The following is a 7,241-nucleotide window of genomic DNA, read 5'->3' as shown; positions in this document are numbered from 1 at the left end:
ACTTTTACTATTAACACTTTTAGCCTAGCAATCAAGGCTCAGTATGTGATGTTTAAGCCGTCCCCTCTTAGACACACACCTATACCTCTTGCAATTATTCTCTCTATCTCTATCTCTATCTCTCTATCTATTGCATTCCCTAATTATTTTCTTTACCTATAATCTCTCTTTCTCCCCTTTTTCTCTCTACTTCGTCTTTCTTTATCTCATTCTAACCATATCTCCACCTTAATTAACACACACGCGCGCGCGCACATGCACACATCCAACTTACATATTTGACCCTCTCTCTCTCTTCTCTTACTCTATATCACTTTGCACATCTCTCTGCCATAAATAAATATTCTCTCTTCCCCCTCCCAAATGTTTCCATCTATTCCATCTCTCTCTCTCTCAGGCCCTAATTACTCTCTTTCTATCTCTAGCTCATCTCTTTACTTATTTCCGTTCAATCATCACTTCACTATAGTTTGTGTATCCCATCTTTCTATGCCACCCCCTTCTCTCTCTCTATCATCTCTCCACCCTATTATATCTACCCTTATCCCTTTCTCCCCATCTCAAAATCTCTTCCTCCTAATGAGCATATTTTTGTTCCTCTCTCTCTCTCCCCCCCTCCTCTACATATACACATATCAATATCTTTTCTTGTTTTAATCCCTAATTATTGTCATCCTAAAACTCTATTTCATCTCTCTCCCTATAGCCTCTCCCTCTTACTCCCTTCTTCCCCTGCTCTTACCATATATTTAAATTAATTACCATATATCTCTCTCTCACTAATAATTGACCTTCAGTCTATAGTAATTATTGTTTCTCTCTACATCATCTCTTAGCTTCTCCCCCTCCAGCTATCACTTTCCTATAATCATAATCTCTCTCTATCCCTCTCTTTTTATTTCTCACTAATTACACTTTTTCATTCTCTCCCTCCCTTTGCCAACCATATGATCCCCCTAATCTCCCTCTTCCCTCTATTCAGAATTCTAGTTATCCTCCTTTATCTATATCAATAACTCAAGTCATTTATTATCTTCCCTTTCTTCAACTCTCTCACATGCCTCTCTTCTAATTTAACCTTCCTCACTCTACTATGTTTTGAATTATATTGAATTTACTAAAACAGATGGATAATCAAAACCAATCATATATTTTGAAAGAAAAAATAAAAATAAAAATTCTTTCATTGTTTTTAGGAACTCTACACATGTTACGAAAACAATTATTCAGGTTGACTTGGAAAGATCAAGCAACGTCTTTACAAAAGAAAGATTGGTTATTGCGAAGTAATTGGAGTTCTTGTGTGACAGCGCTCCCGTAATTTTTTCAATTGGTTCTATCTATTTATGCAGACTATCTAGAAATGTTAAATTGTTTGGGCCCTATTAACCATATTTCAGTCGGTTAATGGAATCAAAATCAAAATAAGTTGAATATAATTGTACATACTGAATAGACAGTGGAAAAGAGCATTGAATAATAGTGGGTAAGAGCATTGGATTTAGAAGAAAAGTTGTGAGTTAAAATGGTTTATATGTCTTCTTTCATAGAAATTATAATTATCATTCCTTTTAAATCCTGCACTAACCATCCTGTGGAATTTGCACCATTAAAACAGAATAACAACTTAGAAACTAAAATCGTAGACGTCTTTCTTTCAACTAAATCAACACTGCTTAAGGTTTAAAAAGGCACAGTGATGCATCATCTCCGTTGATTGTCTTCCTGCAACCCCTACACAACTAAGGCAACATTGTAAGGGTAACAAGACTTCACACAACTAGAATCTCAATGACGAGCTCTGAATTAGCTAGATCTGCTCCAAAAAGTACAAGACAGTAATTTAAAATATATGATAAAGAGCCTATCACCCAATTTTATTATTTAAAAAGTGGAAAATGACAGAAAAATAAAAGATGTATATCAATTAAGAAAAATGTCTGTAAAACTAACAAGTGTCACATAGTGCATGTTGAAAATTTAATTATAAAAATATAGTGTAAAAATAAAATTGATTATATACAATGACAATGTAAAAAGTAAAAAGTAATAATTAACTTTGTATTAATATTATGAATTGAGAAGTAATTTTATAATAGTACATCAAAATATTATTTATAAAGAATATGTATGAAAGAAAATAATTTCAATAAGTTTTCATAACATTATGAAAATTTGAATGTGGTAGTGGATGCCAATGATTGACTTAAAAATAATTAAAAAAATTAATTGGTTACAATGAGTTTGGTTAATAACTAGCTAAAAAAACTATTACAATAGCATATTCCTATGGGATAATTGATAAGAAAAAATTCAATTTAAATTAACATTTCATATTATAATTAATTAATTATTTTTTTCATTGAAGTATTAGATAGCAACAAAAAGAGATGGGGGCTGACCCCAAGTAACAAAAAGGCTGAAGAATCAACCAAAGGCAACCTCCTAGTTATCTAACCTATGTCATCTTTAAACTTCAAAAAATAGAATATGTCCATAGCATAATTGACTATAATATCAATCCTTAGTCTAATGTGCATAACAGACTATAAAATAAACCTACAACTTCTAAAAAAACACTACTATTAATCAACATAAACATAAAATATATACCCCCAAGGATACCAAGTTCAAAGTATTGAGCATATACAAAAACTTAGAGAAAAAGAAACTAGAACCAAGGCTAGCTGCCCTCTTCCTGCCCTTGCTTGTCCTCCTCCTTTTCCTTAGGAACATGCTTGTCCACATCCTCCTTCTCCACCTTGATCAGCTAGTCCTTCGCTAGGAACCCATAGATGGAACGAGTGGTCTTAGTAGCTTTTCCCAAGTCCTTCTCCTCCTTTGTTAACCTACAAGAAATATAAAGTTATGGCTATAAAGTGCATGGCCTTGGTGGAGAACTCTGCCAAAGTATCAAATCTCTACAATATCCAAGTTTGATTGTCAGCTAGGGCTTTCATAGGTTTCTTGAGCCTTTCTAGTTTTTCCTTGCTATGACTATGCTTCCCTTTCTTCCCAATGTCTTTATTGGTTCCTTTCCTAGGGTAAGTGATATCATCCCCCCACTCCTAGCTAGGGTAGTCTCCAAGGTGTCAAAGATGTGGGTAGGGCTAAGGTGGATGTGGGCAGGCTTGTTATCTTGAGGTACTCTCTTCTGTCTCAGAGGTTCGACATCATTGTCAGAAGAATCAGAGGTGGAATCTTGCTTGGGGGGGACTTGAATTTTTCTAACTACAGACATTTACTAGTTCTCTTGGTGCTCTATGAACCCTTCCTAGTATTTGAATCTGACTCTATGCAACTAATTTTGACCTCAGGGTCAATTTTGACTTCTAGGAAATGGGTTTTCTTAAACTTCTTGTCGCTAGGTCCAGGGCCTGGGTCCAACAAGACTTGAGGGGTGATCGAGGCTAGAGGGTTAAACAAAAGATGCGTGTTTTGGGCTAGATGATGGGTATACAGTTTATTCATAAGCCCTTAGTGGATCGGGTAGAAAATTTTACCCTCCTCATCTTTCCTTCTTACCTTAAAAATACAATCTTCCGGTGAAAGCAATAATATATATGGGAAGGAAATGTGGTCAATATTCTTGAAGTGGTTCAAAATAGGGAAGTAGTAATAATAGATTACCTAAAAGTGGTCCTCTAGGGTGATATATTGCATGATTACATAACAGATGGCATCCCAAGGCTTAGGGAGGGCTTCCCATGAAAACCCTCTACGCATACATTTTGGTCTTCCTTGAGTTTGAAAAACTTACCCATACTAGCTTCATCATTGACCTTAGTTTGTCTCCATTTCTTTTCTTCCATAGTAAAATATCTAACCCTCTCTATGGTTCCCTCAGAGGTTTCAAATTCCATTCTATCCTTCTAAGTCTGGGAGAACTACATTAAGACAATCTCATCCTGCTTCCCCATACCCTCCATATATGTAAAGAGGTTGCCTTCCTACAAGTATACCATTGCTATCTCACTACTATAGATAACTTCCTCCATGCCCACTAGTTTAGTGTGAGAACTAACACCCATGCCTTCACCAATTATTTTGATGACATAGCCTTTTGGCAGGTATGGTAGTTATCAAAAATATAAAATTAAAAACCTAAATGATAGAAATGAATAGGCTTTTCATACTCATCATAACACTGCAAAGTTTCATGAGAAACAAATATCCACCCTCCATAGCACATGTGAGCAATCTCTTTCCATCTAGCAATGACCGACACCAGCTATGATATGTGCAAGAATTCAACAACTTGTCATTTTGATTATTAGTTCATTCTCTATATCTTGCTAAATGCCTCCTATGTATTTTTTTTGGTAGTAATCAATACTCATAGAAGTTGAAACATTAATAACTATCATCATATAATCTTCCCAAACAAGCCCTTTATGAATCACCTTTTTTACATGCCCATGCAGAAAAAGAGGAAACTTGCCTCCTCCTCTGGCATTATTGAAAGTACACTCTCTTTCCATCACCACTTGCATTGATGATGGCAATAATTTGATGTCCTCCCATTCCACTAGTCTTATGACACCATGGCCAAATTTGGCCAGCTCATCTGCCACACCATTCCCTTCCTAATATATGTGTGCCACATGGATTTCATGGTACTCTTCCATCAACCTTTGGATTTCATCGATTATGATTTGATTGACCAGTTGCTCTACCCTCACCCTTAGAAACCTTAATAATAAGCATGGAGTCCCCCTTAATGGATAGCTTATTGATTCTTGGGGCTCTCGCATTTCTTAATCCTCACAAGAACACTAGGGTTTCAACTTCATCATTAGAGCCTCCTTCACAATTTCCAAAATAGGTAGCCACCATATTTCCCCTGCTATTATAGAGGACATGTTCCACTACAATGTTCCCCATCATGGCCGAGACATTAAAGTTTAGTTTAAACCAAGAGAGGGGTTGGGTGCCACACCGTCTTCTTTCTAGCCAAGAGTTTAGAATTATCAAATTGTTCCATAATTAGGTCAATATTCCACATGGAGGCCCATTTCATATCTACACCACTTGGGGGGTTTTAGGGGGGTGGTGGTGGGGCATCTAATGCCATATCCTGCTACATTCTTTTATAAGCCTGACAATCTATTGGGCCACCTCCAAACTAGTAGTGTCATGTTCCCTGGAGATCCTATTGTTCCTTTCCTTCCAGATATGCCAAGTGACATATGGGGGATAATTGACCACAAGTTTTTGAGAGATGGGTGAGAAACTAGACCGTTCCAATGAATAAATTGCTTCAATTCACTCTCCATACACCACTCGACCTCCCATAGAGCAAGATATTTTTTCCACATAATCGTGGAAAAAGGATAATGGATAAGAGGGTGTGGAATAGACTCAACATCTTGGAGACATAAAATATAGTAGTTAGTGAGTTGACACCCTCTACACTAGAGATTATCAAATAGTGAGGATCACCCCATGCAAAGCTGTCCACCAAAATATGTTTATCTTTAGTAGGATCCAAGGGTTCCAAGCTCTTCTCCAATCACCCTTGGCCACCTCCCACCCCCCCTTTATAGAGAAAAGGTAAGTAGACTGAACTATAAACTCCCTCAATGGTGTAAGTTTCCACATCAAGGAGTCTTCAACCAGATCAAAGGTGATCCTATAGGTATGAATAAGGTTCGGTAGCTCCTTGAAAAGCCCCACCTCCATAGGCTAGAGGTTCTAGAAAGTAACCCATTATCTATTAGGGGTGATGAAATTTCAAATTTGAGGGCCAAACAATCTATCACACTTTACACATAGCAGTAAGAACTTAGTGTGCACAAGTGGGTTATCCAAATTCCATTTATCCTCCTAGAAGTCAATTTAATTACCATTCCCCATAATCCAATGACAATCATTTTAAAGGGCCCTTTTAGTTTTAACCAAATTGTTCAAGATCTTGGAGCCTAAGGGGAGATCTTGTGCCCAAGAAAATTATTAGGAAGACAATTCTCCAAGATACTTAGCTTTGAAAATGTTACACAAGCTATCCTGGGAGCTCACCAAATTCCAACCAATTTCGGTTAACAGGGCCTTATTGAAGTTTCCTATTCCTCTTAAATTGAGACGTCCAAAAGATTTTGGTTGACAAACTTTCTCCTAGCTAACCAAATTCATTCTTGACTTCTCTTCAGTGCTAGACCAAAAGAAGTTCTACTGGATTTTATCAATAATGTCTCTAAACCTACCCAAAATTTTGAAAATAGAGAGGAAATACACTAGGATGCCTTGTAGGGTGGCTGAGAGGAATTGGAGTTTTGTAGTATTACTCAAGATTTTTCATTTCCAGTCTACCAGCCTTTTTTGGAATTGTTCAACTAGACAATTCCAAAACTGATTAGGGACTTACTTTATTATAAGTGGTAGGCCTAGATACATATCAGGGATAGATGCCTCTTGGAAACCAAGAATGTCTATCATGTTTTCTCTTGAAATGGTAATGGTATTAAAGAAAAAGACTTTTCTTTTCTAGTAATTTATGCACTGACCAGATATCAGTGCATACTAATTTAGGGTGTCTTTTCAATCTCTAGCTTCAGGGATGGAGGAGATCCTAAATAAGAAGGTATCATCCACAAACTATTGTATGATTTGTGGGGGGCATTGAGAGGTAGGTTTAATACCCTTAATTCTATTAGAGTTACTCAAAGAAACTAAATTTCTCTTAACACTTCCGCAACAATAAGAAAAAGATAGGTATATAAGGGGTCACCTTGGTGAAGACCTTGGGAGGAAGAAAAGAAATTGTCAGGGTCTCCATGACATCATTAATTATAATACTATTAACCTTCTGATTAAAGCCAAGTTTGGCTAGAATAGAAAAGAGGAATTCATGCCTTACCTTATCATAATCTTTGGAGATATGTAGTTTAAGTGTCATACCTAGTTTCTTAGATCTTTCCATAGAGCGTATTACCTAATAGGTGGCTATAACTACATCAAGAATCTACCTCCTAAGCATGACACCATTGTGAAAGGGGCCAGTGAATTTTTCTAGGAGGAGTTTGATGTGATTCACCATAACCTTAGCAAGCACCTTATAAATAGTGTTACAGAGGCTGATGGGTCTACAATTTTCTAATATCTGAGGATCCTTTGTCTTAGGAATGTGAACAATGAAGGCCTAGTTAAGTTCCTTCAAGAGCTATCTCATCTCAAAAATTTTATGAGCAAGATGGATAATGTCATTCTTGAAAATGTCCTAGAACTCTTGGAAGAAAGTAGGA

The sequence above is a fragment of the Cupressus sempervirens genome, chromosome 11 (assembly GCF_028749045.1).
Source record: "Cupressus sempervirens isolate cs-2001-9-10 chromosome 11, ASM2874904v1, whole genome shotgun sequence".
NCBI classification, from domain to species: domain Eukaryota; kingdom Viridiplantae; phylum Streptophyta; class Pinopsida; order Cupressales; family Cupressaceae; genus Cupressus; species Cupressus sempervirens.
This window is presented reverse-complemented; position numbering follows the sequence as displayed.